Source organism: Oncorhynchus gorbuscha, linkage group LG15 (genome assembly GCF_021184085.1).
Source record: "Oncorhynchus gorbuscha isolate QuinsamMale2020 ecotype Even-year linkage group LG15, OgorEven_v1.0, whole genome shotgun sequence".
NCBI lineage: Eukaryota > Metazoa > Chordata > Actinopteri > Salmoniformes > Salmonidae > Oncorhynchus > Oncorhynchus gorbuscha.
In genome coordinates this window covers 25,967,962-25,987,085 of record NC_060187.1, presented here as the reverse complement: position 1 = coordinate 25,987,085, position 19,124 = coordinate 25,967,962, and the positions used below count along the sequence as shown (strand labels likewise).

The window sequence follows — 19,124 nt, the reverse complement described above, 5'->3', positions numbered from 1 at the left end:
ACTACTGTACTGTCTGTCTGTCTTTGTCTGGTAATTGTGTCATGATGTCATTATGTGCTGTTTATATTTATTTGTTGTGTTGAAATTGTCTAATTATCTGTCTGTTCAGGCTGTTGCAAGAGCAGATGAAACAGTCCTTGTTTGACATTCAACACAGGCTCTCTCTGAAGACAAACAAGGTCCATGCTGCCCACCAGCAGATAGAGAAACTGAAGGAAGAAATAGGTGAGTTTTGGTGGATGAAAGGGTTAATTAGACATTGTTATCAAACTCTGCTCTTGGTTTATTCAGTGATAAAATGTAATTATCGGCATGGCGCTACCCAGAGGGACGAGGTGACTGTGCTTCAGAATACTATCTCTGCTCTGGACAGGGAGAAGGATGCCCGGCAGGATGACGTGGATCAGAAAACTGAGAGCCTGGCCCTGCTGCAGGATGAGCTGTCCAGGATGGTAGGGCACTAGGTACCACTGACAGACCTGTATATGTGAGCCTGAGTACAGTTATAAGATCAGTCAAACGGGGACACTGTTCTGTCTTTCATTCTGCAGGAAAATACTCTGTTACAGACATGGAGAACTCTCTATAGTAAGTGTAACCTTTTTCAGTATGAGGGAGAATTATCCGTTTGTGCATTTGTGTGAGAGGCATGTCGCCTAACCCTCTGACTGCATCCCAATCCACCACCCTTTTCACTTCCCGTAATGATTTAGCAACGGTGGAAACTTACACCACACACACACACACATACACATCATTTCCAGTTATAAGATTCAATCTTGCAGTTAATGTCTGCAGTATTCAGTGGTGGTGTTGAGGAGGGGGTAAGTAAACAGGGAGAAGTCTAGAATGTACTTGGGTAGGAGTTCCCTGAGTAGCTTCAGTGGCAGACTGCACAGGTTATAGTGCAGCATCTCCGTGGTGACAGGCTTGTACCACATCTGTCTCTCAGGGAAGTGAATGTGTGGAGGTGCACCAATACGCTGTAGCATATAGCCAGCATCATTCTCCAGATGCTCATAGGAGCCAATGAAGTCCTAGGACACAGCACATGGCTGGCACAGGTTGTAGATGGGCATCCAGTGCTCGTTCTTGCGCTCCACATCTTCGTCCAGCAGATAGCGCACAAACTCTGAAAACGTCACATCATCCCCAGCCACTGCTGTATCCTTGGAATGACACTTTTTGTAGCGCCTGATGATCTCAGCACCGTACTTCTCCTGGTAGGCCTTGATCCCCCCAAACTTCTAGGCGGAGAGCAGGCGCTCCATGGGCTCCCGCACAAACATGAACTTGAAGTAGTGTTTTAGCCTGTCTGTTTTAGCGGATCTCCTCGGGCTTCAGGGAGGACAGGAATAGCAGGTCACTCTTGTGGTCCATCTTGATGCTGACGTCCACGTTCTCCAGAGTCCCACTCAGTACCTTCAGAACCCTCTTCCAGTTGGAGCAGGCCACCTTGGGGACGTAGCAGCAGAGGAAGCAGTGCTCGTCGTTCACCAGGACATGCTGCAGCAGGGTTTTCCTCTGCAGGGGGCAGGGACCTCACACTGTGAGGCATGTTCTTCTGACCACATATGATCCGGATGGTGCGGTTACGGATCTCCTGGAGAATCTGATTGGGGACATGAAAATGTTTTGACATATAACTGTTATTATGTAAGTTACACAAAATAATAATGCATGTATAATACAATATCACTCACGTCAATATAATACCTACACAACATGTTATGATATGCATTCCATCAAAGAATGGACAACTAACAAAATGTAAACAATGTAGCAAATGCATTATGACATTTTCATGATATAGCCCAGGGATGGGCAACTTTGATGGGGTGGGAGCCGCAACAAATCTGAACTCATGAGGGGCAACAGTGGCTCATGGGTCTGCGTACCCACACATGCAGTCAGCCGGTGTTATGTCTGCTCCTGCTCCTCCCCTCCAGCGTATGACGTGACCAGAGTACTAACCACCGGTCCTGAGATTCATCATTACGCACACCTGGCAGTCATCATTACGCACACCTGGCAGTCATCATTACGTGCACCTGTGAATCATTATGATTCACACCTGGACTCCATTACCTTCATCATCTGCTCCCCTTTATATGTCACTCCCATGTTCACTCACTAGTTGGTATTGTTCTTGTGTCTTGGCGTACTGCCTTATGTTAGTGTCATGTTATTGGTTTTATTAAAATGTTGCACCTGCTTCACCACCCCATCATCACACCCGGCAATAGCCCAATTCTACACATCTTGCTATGGGGCTCAGAGAAAAATGTTGCAGTTTAAAGAAAGTTTGCTGCAATTCTAAACATTTTGCCATGGAGCGGAGAGAAATGTTTGCAGTTTTGAATATGATATCTGATTGAGACTGATTAACAAAATCAATGGAGTAAGGTAATTTGACCATGATTACAAGTTTAGATAGCTGGTAAGACCAATCTAAAAATGTGTTTGCTGGCTTTTTATTTAACTAGGCAACTCATCTAATTGAGTGACTGATATAACAACAGAAACTGCGGATGCACAACCAAATTTCGAAATTGCACCTGTGTTCTACTATAGATACATGGCGAGGCGTGGCTTAACGTGACCATGGCCCCTTAGGGTACTCCTATTTCTCCATTGTAATTAGCCTAACTTTTGCTGGCATCCTAAGCAAACTGACACTCTTTTTTTGTCGTTTCAATAAATGTTTTCAGCAGCCTCACGTGTTAACATACGTGGCTGTCACATCAACAAATGATTTGCATGATACTTGTTCTGCCACTAATTTGTTACCCGACCTGCTGACTAACAGTAAAACTATCGTATCATACTCGAATGAGACAAAGGAATGGGTTGCATTGGGGACAGTAGTGGTATGTGTTAATTGTAGGGGTGCCCATGGGGCTCGGGATCAGAAATGTCCCGTGCAAGAGAGGCAGGTTGAGGTTTCCAGGGTTAGAGTAGTGCAGAAGTTGTCATATGTTGAGGCAGTGAAGAAAGTAGAGAAAGATGGGTCAAGGGGGAGGGATCCAGAGAGGAGTGGTGTGAGTAGTAGATATGTACCAGCACAGAGGGATAGGCCAACAAGTGAGTAGGATTTTTAGCATTTATAGCAATGGTTATCAACTGTACTGCAGGGATGGAATGCAAGTCACAGAAAATTGAAGTTGTTATGACAGCTGCAGAGGTTTTTGAGTGTGCGAGTTACAGGGTGTGTTAAGTGGTGGTGTCCCATCCTTTCAGGTTGTTGAACTGAGGAAGGACTAAATATATTTAAATAGTGGTGTAGGGTGGTATTTGTTTGTGAGTATAGTGTTAGATGCTAGTGTAACAGTATAATTTTAAACTGTCCCCTCGCCCATACCCGGGCGCGAACCAGGGACCTTCTGCACACATCAACAACAGTCACCCACGAAGCGTTGTTGCCCATCGCTCCACAAAAGCCGCGGCTCTTGCAGAGCAAGGGGAACTACTACTTCAAGGTCTCAGAGCAAGTGACGTAACCGATTGAAACGCTATTTAGCGCACACCGCTAACTAAGCTAGCCGTTTCACATCCGTTACACTAGGTTTATTTTTTTCAAGCAATGTATAAGGGAGTTGTACTCCAGTCTAGTAGGTGGCGGTAATGCAACATTTATTGTATGCCAACCGCCAGTAAACCTCATCGAAGAAGAAGCCTCTTCTGCTGATAATCGTGATGTACAATTCCATGTGACAGTCTGTTCATGCTAACATTTTTATGTTTAGAATCCAAGTGTTTTTAGGTATGATGTCGTTTGTTGATTAAGGCGACATGGAAGTATGTTAAAAATTACCAACCAAGAATATCCTAAATGTTTATAGAATGATGAAAAATACAGCTGATTATGAGAAATTAGTAAAGTAGACAATTTAAAATAGGAGTAACGGGAGTACCTCAAGTGGGCTACTGCTGGAAATCGTAATGGTTTTAAAAGTCTTCCGTTTACCAGAGATTCTGCATCCACAGATGGATCAGGATGACAAGCTTGTCTGAGGTAGTATGACCTTGCTGCTTCCCCGATGTGGAGGTGTCTCCATACTATTCAGCATTCCTTTCTCTATCATGAACAGAAGCCCCCCAGATGCCACGATGACAGCGAACGTCAGCACCGACAGCGGATCTGCGCATAGAGCCAGAGTTCACTGTTCGTCTGAAGTTTATCACGTACCTGCTCCTGGCCCCTCCAGAGCTTTTCATTCCGAAATTCTGCTTTCACTGGAGGTATCATCGGTCGCTGAATGATATCTGTTAGGTAGCCTATGTTATTGTTTTGTTTCTATGAGGAGCATTTTTTTTTAACTACCACGTACCATAACTTCTGACTGCAGTAGGCCACTACAACCAAAAATACGAAACCGTTAATCAGAGGGGATTGTAGGAATTGTAGTTGTGGACTAAATATCGTCCCAATGGGGGTGACTCAATGGTATTTCTTTGATTCCTCGCTTCCTCTCTCACATTAACATTTTTGTAATTTAGCATGCGCTCTGATCCAGTGTGACTTACTGGCTCAATTAGGGGTAAGTTCCTTGCTCGAGGGCACATCGACTGTTTATTTTATCTCACCTTATAGGGTATTCGAATCAGTGACAGTATTTCCCCTATATTCATCTGAATTCTCTGTTTCTCGGAAACATGGCTCACTCAGGCTATGTTATCAGAGTCGGCACAGCCACCTGGTTTAGTCACGCATCGCGCCGACAGAAACAAACATCTCTCTGGTAAGAAGAAGGGCCTTATGCCTCATGATTAACGAGTTGTGGTGTGATCATAACAACATACAGGAACTCAAGTCCTTTTGTTCACCGGACCTAGAATTCCTTACAATCAAATGTCGACTGCATTATCTACCAAGAGAATTCTCTTCGATTATAATCACAGCCATGTATATATCCCCCCCAAGCAGACACCTCGACGGCCCTGAAAGAACTTCATTGGACTCTTATGTAAACTGGAAACCACATATCCTGAGGGTGCGTTTATTGTAGCTGGGGATTTTAACAAGGCAAATCTGAAAACAAGGCTCCCTACATTTTATCAGCATATCGAATGTGTGACCCGGGCAGGCAAAATTCTGGATCATTGTTACTCTAACTTCCGCGATGCATACAAACCCCTCCCTCGCCCTACTTTTGGCAAATCTGACCATGACAATTTTATTGCTCCCAGCCTATAGACAGAAACTAAGACAGGAAACGCCCGTGCTCAGGTCCGACCAATCTGATTCCACGCATCAAGATTGCTTTGATCACGTGGACTGGGATATGTTCCGGATAGCATTGGACAACAACATTGATGTATACCCTGATTCGGTGAGCAAGTTTGTTAGCAAGTTTATCGGTGATGTTGTACCCACGGCGACTATTAAAACCTTCCCCAACCAGAAACCGTGGATTAATGGCAGCATTCACGCAAAACTGAAAGCATGAAACACTGCTTTTAATCAGGGCAAGGCGACCGGAAACATGACGAATACAAACTGTGTAGCTATTCCCCCGCAAGGCAATCAAACAAGCTAAGCGTCAGCATAGAGACATAGAGTCGCAATTCAACGGCTCAGACATGAGAGGTATGTGGCAGGGTCTACAGTCAATCTCTGACAACAAAAAGAAAAACAGCCCCGTCGCGGACACTGATGTATTGCTCCCAGACAAACTAAACAACTCCTTTGCTCACTTTGAGGACAATACAGTGCCACTGACAAGGCCCGCCACCAAAACCTTCCGGCCGCCCCCAGTGGTGAGGGTACGAAACAACATCTCCTCCCCGCTGATCCTCAACACTGAGGCCCCACAAGGATGTGTTCTCAGCCCTCTCCTGTATTCCCTGTTCACCCATGACTGCGTGACCATGCACGCCTCCAAGTCAATCATCAAGTTTGCAGACGACGCTACAGTAGTAGGCTTGATTACCAACAACAACGAAACGGCCTACAGGGAGGAGGTAAGGGCTCTCGGAGTGTGGTGTCAGGAAAATAACCTCACGCTCAACGGCAACAAAACAAAGGAGACGATCGTGGACTTTAGGAAACAGTAGAGGGAGCACCCCCCTATCCACATCGACGGGACAGTAGTGGAGAAGGTGGGAAGTTTTAAGTTCCTCTGCGTACACATAACAGACAAACTGAAATGATCCACCCATACAGACAGCGTGGTGAAGAAGGCAGCAGCGCCTCTTCAACCTCAGGAGGCTGAAGAATTTTGGCTTGTCACCAAAAACACTCACAAACTTTTACAGATGCACAATCGAGAGCTTCCTGTTGGGCTGTATCACTGCCTGGTACGGCAACTGCTCCGCCCACAACCGTAAGGCTCTCCAAAGCGTAGTGAGGTCTGCACAACGCATCACCAGAGGCAAACTGCCTGCCCTCCAGGGCACATACATCACCCGATGTCACAGGAAGGCCAACAATATCATCAAGGACAACAACCACCCGAGCCACTGCCTGTTCACCCCGCTATCATCCAAGAAGGCGAGGTCAGTACAGGTGCATCAAAGCTGGGACCGAGAGACTGAAAAACGGCTTATCTCAAGGCCATTAGGCTGTTAAACAGTCATCACTAACATTGAGTGGCTGCTGCCAACATACTGACGCAAATCTCTAGCCACATCAATATTTTAAAATTGGATGCAATAAATGTATCACTAGTCACTTTAAACAATGCCACTTTATAATATTTACATACCCATATCATATGTATATACTGTACTCTATACCATCTACTGCATCTTTGCCTATGCCGTTTGGCCATTGCTCATCCATATATTTATATGTACATGTTCTTATTCATTCCTTTACACTTGTGTGTATAAGGTAGTTGGTGTGAAATGGTTAGATTATTTTTTAAATCTTTATTTAACTAGGCAAGTCAGTTAAGAACAAATTCCTATTTTCAATGACAGCCTACCGGGAACAGTGGGTTAACTGCCTGTTCAGGGGTAGAATGACAGATTTGTACCTTGTCAGCTCGGGGATTTAAACTTGCAACCTTTCAGTTACTAGTCCAACGCTCTAACCACTAGGCTACCCTGCCGCCCCAGTTAGATGTTAGATATTACTGCACGGTCAGAACTAGAAGCACAAGCATTTTGCTACACTCGCATTAACATCTGCTAACCATGTGTATGTGACCAATAAAATGTGATTTTAGAGGAGGGCCCTAAAAATTGTCAAAGACTACAGCCACCCAAGTCATAGACTGTTCTCTCTGCTACCCCCAAGCCATAGGACTGCTGAATAGGTAGTCTGGGTAGCTATTGGTTAACTATTTAACTATCTGCATTGGCCCTTTTTGCACTAACCTTTTGACTCATCACATACGCTGCTGCTACTGCTTATTATCTATCCTGTTGCCTAGTCACGTTATCCCTACCTATACAGTATGTACATGTCTACCTCAATTACCTCGTACCCCTGCAAATCCACTTAGTACTGGTACTCCGTGTATATAGCCAAGTTGTTGTTACTCATTTTGTATTTATTCCTGATGTTATTCTTTCAAATTATTTATCTTTCTTTCCTCTGCATTGTTGGGAAGGGCCGAAAGTAAACATTTCACTGTTAGTCTACTCCTGTTACCAAAGCAAGTGACAAAAACAATTAGATTTTATTTAGATTCGTTTCTTAGTCACATGCACAGCGTACGCAGGGTACAAAAAAAGAGAAATGAATGAGAAAATAATAATTAAAAAAATAATATACACATTTACAACTGTAGCAATGATAAATGTCCATTGGGGGGTGGGGGCAGGGGAAGTGTCTGTTGGGGGTGTAGAATGCCCATAGGGGGAGAAGCCCGGGAGTGAAGTGTGAAGTCAATGAGACAATAATGCAAATTATAATAATATACACATTTACAACTGTAACAATGTCCATTGGGGGTTGTGGGCAGGGTAAATGTTTGTTGGGGGGTAGGAAGTCACAGGGGCAGGAGGGAGAAAGGAGGAGCAGATAGCTGCCACAGAGGGATGGCCCTCTGACCTTCTCATCCAATGGTTTTTGAGAAGAAGGCAAGGAGAGAGGATATGAGGAATCAAGGGAATGTATTGATATTCTCCCTGAGTCTGGGAGCTGACAGAGGAAGTGAAGGACTTGTGTATATATAAATGATTGATCCTATACCGACTCCTACTGGAAGACCAGCCTACCTACAGCTGCAAGCAGCTGTTTTCAGTTTCTGACTGCATTAGTTTATGAATGCCCTTCCAGCAGCATTTTTGCACATCGATCTGATAAAAGGTTGCCTACATTTTTTTTAATGACTTTATGCCTAGAACTATCAGGGTGGTGTTAAATCACTGAAATGGTCCCAAACGCTTTAGGCCTTTATGCTTTAGGAATTATTAAAGCACCCACTCCCATTGTAAGTAAAAATAGTAATTAATCTGGTTCCTTTTGCCATGGTTGGCTCAAGATGCACAGTACAAAGAAGTCAGTCATGCCAGTCTTGATCAGAGAACAATAACGATGTGAATACGTTATGCCTCATAAATGAATTGAGAAAGCGCACATTCTTCACATATAACTTTTTTCATAATATTTTGAGATCCATTGCACAACGGCTGACGGAAGGGAAATTTTGATTAGTGCAATACTAATTATACAAGACAGAAATGTGATAGCCACTGCACCGTAACAGACTGAGACAAACAAGCACCTCCACTCCGAATAAAATATTAGGCCTATACAAGATCAATAGCCAAAGCTATTTGTGTGAATATATGCTATATACAGGCAACCATTTTCGACCAAACAGATGAGCCGCATCGCAGCGGAGATCGGTTGTGGACGTTAGGTGATTTTTGTGCCAAGCACAGCCTCCGCCAGCCCCACCCTCCCGCCTCATGTGCTTGCAGGTTTCTGTTCGATTGTCTGTGCGCTTTGCCGTGCGTGCGTGTCGGTGCGAGCACCCGCAGCATCAGTAACACAAAGAGGGTCGAAGAGCTGTGGATGGGAGATACAAGGCGCAGTGGGCAACTTCAAGACCGATTTGCGGGCAAACAAGATCACTTATAAGGTGGTGGGAGCTTGTCCTTTACTCTTGCATATTTTCTTAGGCATAAATGGTGTCTTTATTTTCAATAAGATGCTGACCTTGTCACAGCCTTTCATTTTCATTGACCTGCTGACGATTGCTCCATCGTTCAGAGATGTGTGTGCACTGGGAAAGGACAGTGTCGTTTCATTTGATTATAAATGCGTAAATATATTTGGCATGGCTCGAATTGTGGAGATCGTTTATGTTGGCTACTGTCTCAATTTACAGAAAGCATATTTGTGATAAAATATGAAATAAACGACAGATGCTTTGTTCTCCATATGCTTAAGACAGCCTTTTTATATCAATGTATAACCAGGATTGCAGCTCCTACGTTATATTATAAACCCTTATGTTTTATCCCTGCACCTCTTTGTAGGCTACCTGTGCTGTGCCATATCCTATTGTGTCATGGACCAGAGAGATGGCATTATGCTTTTCACGGAATATTGTTTCTACTCGTATCCCCAGATATCAGATGGAATGTCTAAAAACAGAAATCGTTGTCTCAAACCTTGTAACACGGAAGGCGCTTAAACGCGGGTTTGTTGAGTTTCTGCCAATGGTTTTGGCCTCGTTTTCTTCAATGCAGCATGTACCGTTATAAATTGCCATTTTTTCCTTTGATCTTAATATAGAGAACATGAATAATTGAATTTAGCCAGAAATTGACATTCAGAGCTGTTATCTGCAGTAAATACACTGTATCTTGGTTGGGTGATGCTGAGTTGTGTTCCTATCAGTTATGGTTGGCTTCTTTTGAGTAACTCATTAGCTTACACATTGCAGAATAAGCAATTTGATGATCCAGTAAGGCCCCATACCTTTATGTGTGATGTAGCCTGTAGAAAAACATCATTTTAAATGGCCAGCCATGTTTCCAAGCCAGGGAGGGGAGCATTGTTGACATTAGGCCTCTGAGAGAGTTTCATATCTCATAGCACATATACTACCTTTCAAAAGTTTGGGGTCACTTAGAAATATCCTTGTTTTTTAAATAAAAGCAAAACAATGTTGTCCATTAAAATAACATACAGTTTAGAAAGGCAGTGAAGATATTGTTAATGTTAATGTTGTACATTACTATTGTAGCTGGAACTGGCTGTTTTTTATGGAATGTCTACATACAGTTGAAGTCAGAAGTTTACATACACTTAGGTTGGAGTCATTAAAACACGTTTCTCAACCACTCCACAAAGTTCTTGTTAACAAACTATCGTTTTGGCAAGTTGGTTAGGACATCTACTTACTGCATGACACAAGTCATTTTTCAAACTATTGTTTACAGACAGATTATTTCATACACTAAGTTGACTGTGTGTTTAAAAAGCTTGGAAAATTCCAGAAAATGATGTCATGGCTTTAGGAGCTTCTGATAGGCCAACTGACACCATTTGAGTCAATTGGAGGTGTATCTGTGGATCAATTTCAAGGCCAACCTTCAAACTCAGTGCCTCTTTGCTTGACATCATGGTAAAATCCAAATAAATCAACCAAGACCTCAGAAAAACAAATGTAGACCTCCACAAGTTTGGTTCATCCTTGGGAGCAATTTCCAAACGCCTGAAGGTACCACGTTCATCTGTACAAACAATAGTACGCAAGTATAAACACCATTGGACCACACAGCCGTCATAACGCTCAGGAACGAGACGCGTTCTGTCTCCTAGAGATGAATGTACTTTGGTGCGAAAAGTGCAAATCAATTCCAGAACAACAGCAAAGGACCTTGTGAAGATGCTGGAGGAAACAGGTACAAAAGTATCTATATCCACAGTAAAACGAGTCTTATATCGACATAACCTGAAATGCCACTCAGCAAGGAAGAAGCCGTTGCTCCAAAACCGCCATAAAAAGACAGACTATGGTTTGCAACTGCACATGGGGACAAAGATCGTACTTTTTGGAGAAATGTCCTCTGATCTGATGAAACAAAAATAGAACTCTTTGACCATAATGACCATTGTTATGTTTGGAGGAAAAAGAGGGAGGCTTGCAAGCTGAAAAACATTATCCCAACCGTGAAGCACGGGGGTGGCAGCATTATGTTGTGGTGGTGCTTTGGTGCAGGAGGGACTGGTGCACTTCACAAAATAAATGGCATCATGAGGATGGAAAATTACGTGGATACATTGAAGCAACATCTCAAGACATTAGTCAGGAAGTTAAAGCTTGGTCGCAAATGGGTCTTCCAAATGGATAATTCCAAAGTTGTGCCAAAATGGCTTAAGGACAACAAAGTCAAGGTATTGGAGTGGCCATCACAAAGCCCTGACCTCAATCCTATAGACAATTTGTGTGAGCACAAATAGACAAAAGCATGTGTGAGCAATGAGGCCTACAAACCTGACCCAGTTACACCAGCTCTGTCAGGAGGAATTGGCCAAAATTCACCCAACTTATTGTGGGAAGGTTGTGGAAGGCTACCCGAAACGTTTGACCCAAGTTAAACAATTTAAAGGCAATGCTACCAAATACTAATTGAGTGTATGTAAACGTCTGACCCACTGGGAATGTGATGAAAGATATTAAATCTGAAATAAATCATTCTCTCTACTATTATTCTGACATTTCACATTCTTAAAATAAAGTGGTGTTCCTAACTGACCTAAGACAGGGAATTTTTACTAGGATTAAATGTCAGGAATTGTGAAAAACTGAGTTTACATATATTTGACTAAGGTGTATGTAAACTTCCGACTTCAACATTAGGTCTACAGAGGTCCATTATCAGCAAACATCACTCCTATGTTCCAATGGCACGTTGTGTTAGCTAATCCAAGTTTATAATTATAAAAGGCTACGATCATTAGAAAACCCTTTTGCAATCATGTTAGCACAGCTGAAAACTGTTGTGCTGATTGAAGAAGCAATAAACCTGGCCTTCTTTATACTATTTGAGTATCTGGAGCATCAGCACTTATGGGTTCGATTACAGGCTCAAAATGGCCATAAACAAATAACTTTCTTCTGAAACTTGTTTGTCTATTCTTGCTAACACAATGTGCCATTGGAACACAGGAGTGATGGTTGCTGATAATGGGCCTCTGTACGCCTATGTAGATATTCCATTAAAAATCTGCCGTTTCCAGCTACAATAGTCATTTACAACATTAACATTGTTTACTCTATATTTTTGATCAATTTAATGTTATTTAATGTTATTTTAATGGACAACCCTTTTTTCTAACCCTTTTCTTTCAAAAACCAAGACATTTCTAAGTGACCCCAAACTTTTGAACGGTAGTGTACATCGAACCCTAAATGACCTTAGAGTGCCTAGGTCCATGTCTTAAATAAGACCAAAGTGCTTTGGCGAGTATAATTATATCCCTGCTTGGATGGATGGTTGGGGAGGTAGTTGATAAATTGTATTTGTATTTATTATGGATCCCCAGCAGCTACTCTTCCTGGGGTCCAGCAAAATTAAGGCAGTTTATACAATTTTAAAACATTATAATACATTCACAGATTTCACAACAGACTATGTGCCATCAGGCCCCCACTCCACCACTACCACATATCTACAGTGCTAAATTCATGTGTATGTATAGTGTGTGTGTGTGTGTGTGTGTGTGTGTGTGTGTGTGTGTGTGTGTGTGTGTGTGTGTGTGTGTGTGTGTGTGTGTGTGTGTGTGTGTGTGTGTGTGTGTGTGTGTGTGTGTGTGTGTGTGTGTGTGTGTGTGTGTGTGTGTGTGTGTGTGTGTGTGTGTGTGTGTGTGTGTGTGCGCGTGCATGTGTCTGTGCTAATGTTTGTGTTGCTTCACAGTCCCCGCTGTTCCATAAGGTGTTTTTTTAATATGTTTTTAAATCAAATTTTACTGCTTGCGTCAGTTACTTAATGTGGAATAGAGTTCCATGTAGTCATGGCTCTATGTAGTACTGTGTGCCTCCCATAAGAGACCTCTTGTGACATGTCTTGTGGGGTATGCATGGGTGTCCGAGCTGTGTGCCAGTAGTTTAGACAGACAACTCTCATTAATAAAAGTAGTGATGAAGTCAATCTCTCCTCCACTTTGAGCCAGGAGAGATTGACATGCATATTATTAATATTAGCTCTTTGTGTACATCCATGCAATTTTCCTAAGTCCTTTTTTTGTGGCACCTGACCACACGACTGAACAGTAGTCAAGGTGCGACAAAACTAGGGCCTGTACGACTTGCCTTGTTGATAGTGTTGTTAAGAAGGCAGAGCATCGCTTTATTATAGACAGACTTATCCCCATCTGAACTACTACTGCATCAATATGTTTTGACCATGACAGTTAACAATCTAGAGTTATTCCAAGCAGTTTAGTCATCTCATCTTGCTCAATTTCCACTTTATTTATTACAAGATTTAGTTGAAGTTTAGGGTTTAGTGAGTGTTCCGTTCCAAATACAATGCGTTTAGTTTTAGAAATATTTAGGGCTAACTTATTCCTTGCCACCCACTCTGAAACTAACTGCAGCTCTTTGTTGAGTGTTGCAGTCATTTCAGTCGCTGTAGTAATTGACGTGTATAGTGTTGAGTCATTCCCATAGATAGACACTCTGGCTTTACTAAAAGTGAGTGGCATGAAAGTTAGTAAAAATTTAAAAGAGCAAGGAGCCTAAACAGCTACCCTGGGGAATTCCTGATTCTAAATTGATTATATTTGATAGGCTTCCATTAAAGAACACCCTATGTGCTCTTTATCCACATTGTAGCACAGGGTGTAAAGCTATAACACATACATTTTTCCAGCAGCAGACTATGATCAATAATGTCAAAAGCTGCACTGAAGTCTAACAAGACAGCCCCCACAAACATTTTATCATCAATTTATCTCAGCCAATCATCAGTCATTTGTGTAAGTCTGTGCTTGTTGAGTGTCCTTTCCTATAAGCATGCTAAAAATCTGTTTTCAATTTGTTTACTGTAAAATAGCATTGTATCTGGTCAAACACATTTTTTCCCCAGAAGTTTACTAAGGGTTGGTAACAGGCTGATTGGTCGGCTAGTTGAGCCAGTAAAGGGGGCTTTACTATTCTTGGGTAGCGGAATGACTTTAGCGTCCCTCCAGGCCTGAGAGCACACGCTCCCTAGTAGGCTTAAATTGAAGATGTGGCAAATAGGTTTGGCAATATCGTCTGCTATTATCCTCAGTCATTTTCCATCTAGATTGTCATTGTTGATAGACAACAATTTTTTCACCTCTTCCACACTGACTTTACAGAATTCAAAAGTACAATTCTTGTCTTTCATAATTTGGTCCGATATACTTGGATGTGTAGTGTCAGCGTTTGTTGCTGGCATGTCATCCCTAAGTTTGCTTATCTTGCCAATGAAAAAGTAATTAAAGTAGTTTGCAATATCAGTGGGCTTTGTGATGAATGAGCCATCTGATTCAATAAATGAAGGAGCTGAGTTGGCCCCAAAGCTTTTTACTATCATTCTTTGTATAATTTATCTTTGTTTCATAGTGTAGTTTATTTAGTTTAGTCACATGATTTCTTAATTTGCAGTACGTTTGCCAATCAGTTGGGCTGCCAGACTTATTTGCCATTCCTTTTGCCTCATCCCTCTCAACCATACAATTTTTAAATTCCTCATCAATCCAAGGGGATTTAACAGTTTTTACAGTCATTTTCTTAATGGGTGTGTGCTTATTAGTAACTGGAATAAGTAGTTTCATAAATGTGTCAAGTGCAGTGTCTGGTTGCTCCTCATTACACACCAAAGACCAGCAAATATTGTTTACATCATCAACATATGAATCACTACAAAACTTCTTGTATGACCTCTTATACACTATACATTCCCAGTCTTTGGAACTTTGTTTTTTTTGGTGATCACTACATCCTATGGATTTGGATACTGCTTTAAAGCAAATATCAAGGAAAACCAAAGTTTCAGTAACTACCTTGCGAAGGTGTAAGGTCCTCTGCCTTTGACCAAAGTGCTTGTTGTTTCTCAGATTGTACAGTCAAGTCGTCTCTTGCTAGATAGAAACATAATTTGTCAAAGACATACAGTATTGCTTTGTTGTTTGTTTATACATTTGGGTCTGTAACCCTTGGCATCTATGGTGAGGCAGGCTACATGTAGCAAATAGTGTTATTGATATACTGTAAGAAAATACAAATGGAAATGAGCTCGGTATATTTCAAATAGCATATTGAGGGTATGTCAGAAAATGATATCTCTGTGGCACACAGTGTAATTACATCACTTGATTCCTTCCCAGGTCTGTCCTAATTGTTATCTGGCCCTCTGTGCTGTAAGTTTTGGACTCCTGAGTGGTGCTGCGGTCTAAGGCACTGCATCTCACTACAGTCTCTGGTTCAAATCCAGGCTGTATCACATCTGGCCCTGATTGGGAGTCCCATAGGGCGGTGCACAATTGGCTCAGCGTCACTGGGGTAGGCTTTCATTGTAATTAAGAATTTATTCATTACTGACTTGACTAGTTAAATAAAACTATAATATTACGTTTTGACCGATTTGGTGAATTGACATGCATTCTGTTTTCCCAGCATTGCCTACAAACTACTCTATGGAGTTTTTAAAATATATATACATTCAGTACTGGCTCCCTCTTCCATAAGTGGATCTAAGCCCTTCCTATGAAGTATGATCCATGAGCCTCTTGCAATTGCATCTGATCCAATCACACTATTCAAACACGACAAAATCCCTGTAGTACCACAGACTTAAATCCATCATGACATTCCTAAATTAGACCAGCTTATCATAATGCATCATCGGACAGGCCAATCATACTGGAGGAATTCCAATAATTACACATTTGCGTTCAAATTAAAAGCCACACTTATGATCCCTGAATGAATTAATGCGATATACGATATAAGAAAAAAAGGCTGCAACTGTATGACTAAGAATCATCGCTGCAGGCTGTTGATCTTGGCCTGTAAACCTCCCAGCTCATGTAATGTTGAATGATTTATACTTATTGTCCTCTCATTCCCCTTCTGTGTTTTGTCGGAGTTTCTATGAATTAAGCAAGTCAGAGAGCAGTGAGTCTATGATGTGTTATACTTTTGTAATGTCAGCCAGTCTCCAGGCTGGTAAAGCCCCATCATTACTACTGTACTGTATATCCCTATGAGGCTGTAGTGTGATACTACTGCCAATTCCCTCCTGTAACACGACACCGTTCCAACCCCATTATGATGCTGGAGGAGACCGTTACAACTGTGAAATGATTATGGGTGACTTGTAGCTAAATAAGATTATTTGTTATCTGTTGAGGTTACTGTAAATGATCTCAGATTACAGTAAAACATATTACTCGATGGAACTCGTATAGCTTTACCCTATAATGGAATTTGGTGTTAAGTCCAATAAAGCATTGTGAGTCTATGATCATCCTGTGACATCTCTTTAGATCTAATGAGTTCTAACCCGCTCAGAATTGTATAATCCGATGAAATATCATGTTACTGTTAGAACCCTTTGACAACATAATGATTCCACCAGCATATTCTCAGTGAAGGAGTCCACAAAGGCTCTGAATTCCTCAAGACTACAAGGCAGGTCTCTTGACATTAGAGAAGTTCTATGGGAGACTGCAATAACATTATGAAGCATGAGGACTATAATGGGTACAGATACAGTTACACACACATTTACAGTTACAATGATTGGCTGTGTGTGTGCGCGCGCGCGTCAGCCAGTTGAAATTATGAATGCCACTTTGTTCTCACCCTGCACTGGCTGATCTGGCTAAGAAACAAAGTATTACTTTGTGCCTCTTCAGCAACAGACACAGCAGATCACACGGCATCTAGCCTATCACAGGCCAAAAGACCACCCCTCCCTCCCTCTCCTCAGAGACACTTTCTCCTGCCCACTCACACATTTACAGTGCCTTCAGAAAGTGTTCATACCCCTTGACTTATTCCACATTTTGTTGTGTTACAACCTGAATTCAATCCTTTTTTTCTCTCTCACATGTCTACACATAATGACAAAGTGAAAACATGTTTTTAGAAATGTTAGTAAATTTATTGAAAATGAAACTCAGAAATATCTCATTTACATAACTATTCAAACCCCTGAGTCAATAGTTTGTAGATACAGCTTTGGATCCGATTACAGATTTGAGTCGTTTTAGGTATGACTGTTATCAGATTTGCACATCTGGATTTGGGGATTTTCTCCCATTCTTCCTTGCAGATATTCTCAAGCAGCTGTTAAGTTAGATGGGACACTGCAGTGAGCAGCAATCTTCAAGCCTTTCCAAAGATTTGTAATGGGATTCAAGTCTGGGCTTTGGCTGTGCCACTCAAGGACTTTCACATTCTTGTTCTGAAGTCATTCCAGCATTGCTTTGGCTGTATGCTCTGAGGTCATTTTTACTGTTGGAATGTAAATCTTCACTCCAGTCTAAGTTTTTTTGCACTCTGAAGCTGGTTTTCATCAATGATTTGCCTGTATTTGGCCCCATTCATTGTTCCCTCTATCCTTACCTGTCTCCCAGTCCCTGTCGCTGAAAAGCATACCAATAGCATGATGCTTCCACCACCATGCTTCATGGTAGAGATGGTGTTACTGTGACACAGCAGGAGGGTGGAACAGCCACACATACATACCACTCACATAGAGATATCTTTGCACACAGATACGACCGCAGCAAGGTAAGACTGCATTCTTATGCACAGAAACTGACATTATTGCTTTTTAAACATCATTCAAGATCATCTAACATTAATTAACATTAATGTATGCACAGTACAAAATGATAGAAGCACTGTTAGATTGCTCTTGACTCTAATCAACAAATAGCAGGATTGTATAATGCTCTCAACACAAAAACATTAAATCATATTTGAACAAAACTGCATTTTACATTTCTTCCTGGTAAATAGATAATGTAATACTGTATACTGTATCCTCCAAGTTCATAGGATGAAAATAATTTACCAGGTAAATTGACAGAGAACACATTCTCATTTACAGCAACGACCTGGAGAATAGTTACAGGGGATGAATGAGCCAATTAGAAGCTGGGGATGATTAGGTGGCCATGATGGTATGACGCCAGCTGGGGAATTTAGCCAGAACACAGGGGTTAACACTCCTACTCCTACTATAAGCGCCACGGGATCTTTTGTGACTACAGAGAATCAGAACACCTGTTGAATGTCCCATCTGATAGACAGCACCCGACACAGGGCAACATCCCCAATCACTGCCCTGGGGCATTGGGATATTTTTTAGACCAGAGCAAAGAGTGCCTGGTCCTCCAACACCATGTTCTGTATCATCTGGTGTCCCATCCAGGGACCAACTGGCCTTAACTTCAGAGGCAAGCCAGCAGTAGAATGCAGGGTGGTATGCTGCAGTAGGTAACATGAAAACCAGTTTGCACATGAAGTGTCAGCCTCACATCACTGTGCCATTGTGAGATGTCCAGTGAGAGAAAAAAAGCCTATTTGTTTGTTTTCGTTGTCATTGCATGGCACACGATGGAAGCCTATTACCTCACTAGTGGTCAGTAGGGCAACGATAACGCTGCTGGTCATGTGACTGCTGCGTTGTGTGTCTCACGCTCTGTCCCACAATCCAACCATCTCTCTTCTGTTACTCTTCACATCTCGACTTCAACTTCATGTTATTTTTTCATCCCTTCTATCTTTCCTTCTCTAGCCTATCCTTTTATCTTTTTCACTCCAACTGTTATATTAAAGCTGATGTTGTCGCTCTCGGTTTTATAGATCATATATACTTGCATATGGTAAGACGTGCTCAATATTAAGCTGATCCACCCATACTTGCAGTATGGTGACAGACCGCATCATTTGGCCATCGTACTTCTGTGTATGTACACTACCGTTCAAACATTTGGGGTCACTTAGAAATGTCCTTGTTTTTGAAAGAAAAGCACATTTTTTGTCCATTTAAAATAACATAAATTGATCAGAAATACAGTGTAGACATTGTTAATGTTGTAAATGACTATTGTAGTTGGAAACGGCTGGCTTTTAACAGAATATCTACATAGGCGTACATAGGCCCATTATCAGAAACCATCACTCCTATGTTCCAATGGCACGTTGTGTTTGTTATGCGGGTGAATG

The 19,124-nt window shown here is 41.9% G+C and overlaps 1 protein-coding gene and 1 pseudogene across 1 annotated transcript in view; one reads left to right on the top strand and one right to left on the bottom strand.

Annotated features, from left to right (window-relative positions):
- Positions 1-785: 785 nt before the first annotated feature.
- On the bottom strand, positions 786-4,218 carry LOC123997217 (annotated as a pseudogene).
- A 4,688-nt stretch (positions 4,219-8,906) lies between these two features.
- Positions 8,907-19,124, top strand: part of LOC123996809 (capping protein inhibiting regulator of actin dynamics-like) — a 38,336-nt gene continuing 28,118 nt past the window's right edge. The window contains exon 1 of the mRNA XM_046300535.1: positions 8,907-9,038. The gene's annotated coding sequence lies outside the window, so the exon portion shown is untranslated. The remainder of the gene's footprint in view (positions 9,039-19,124) is intronic.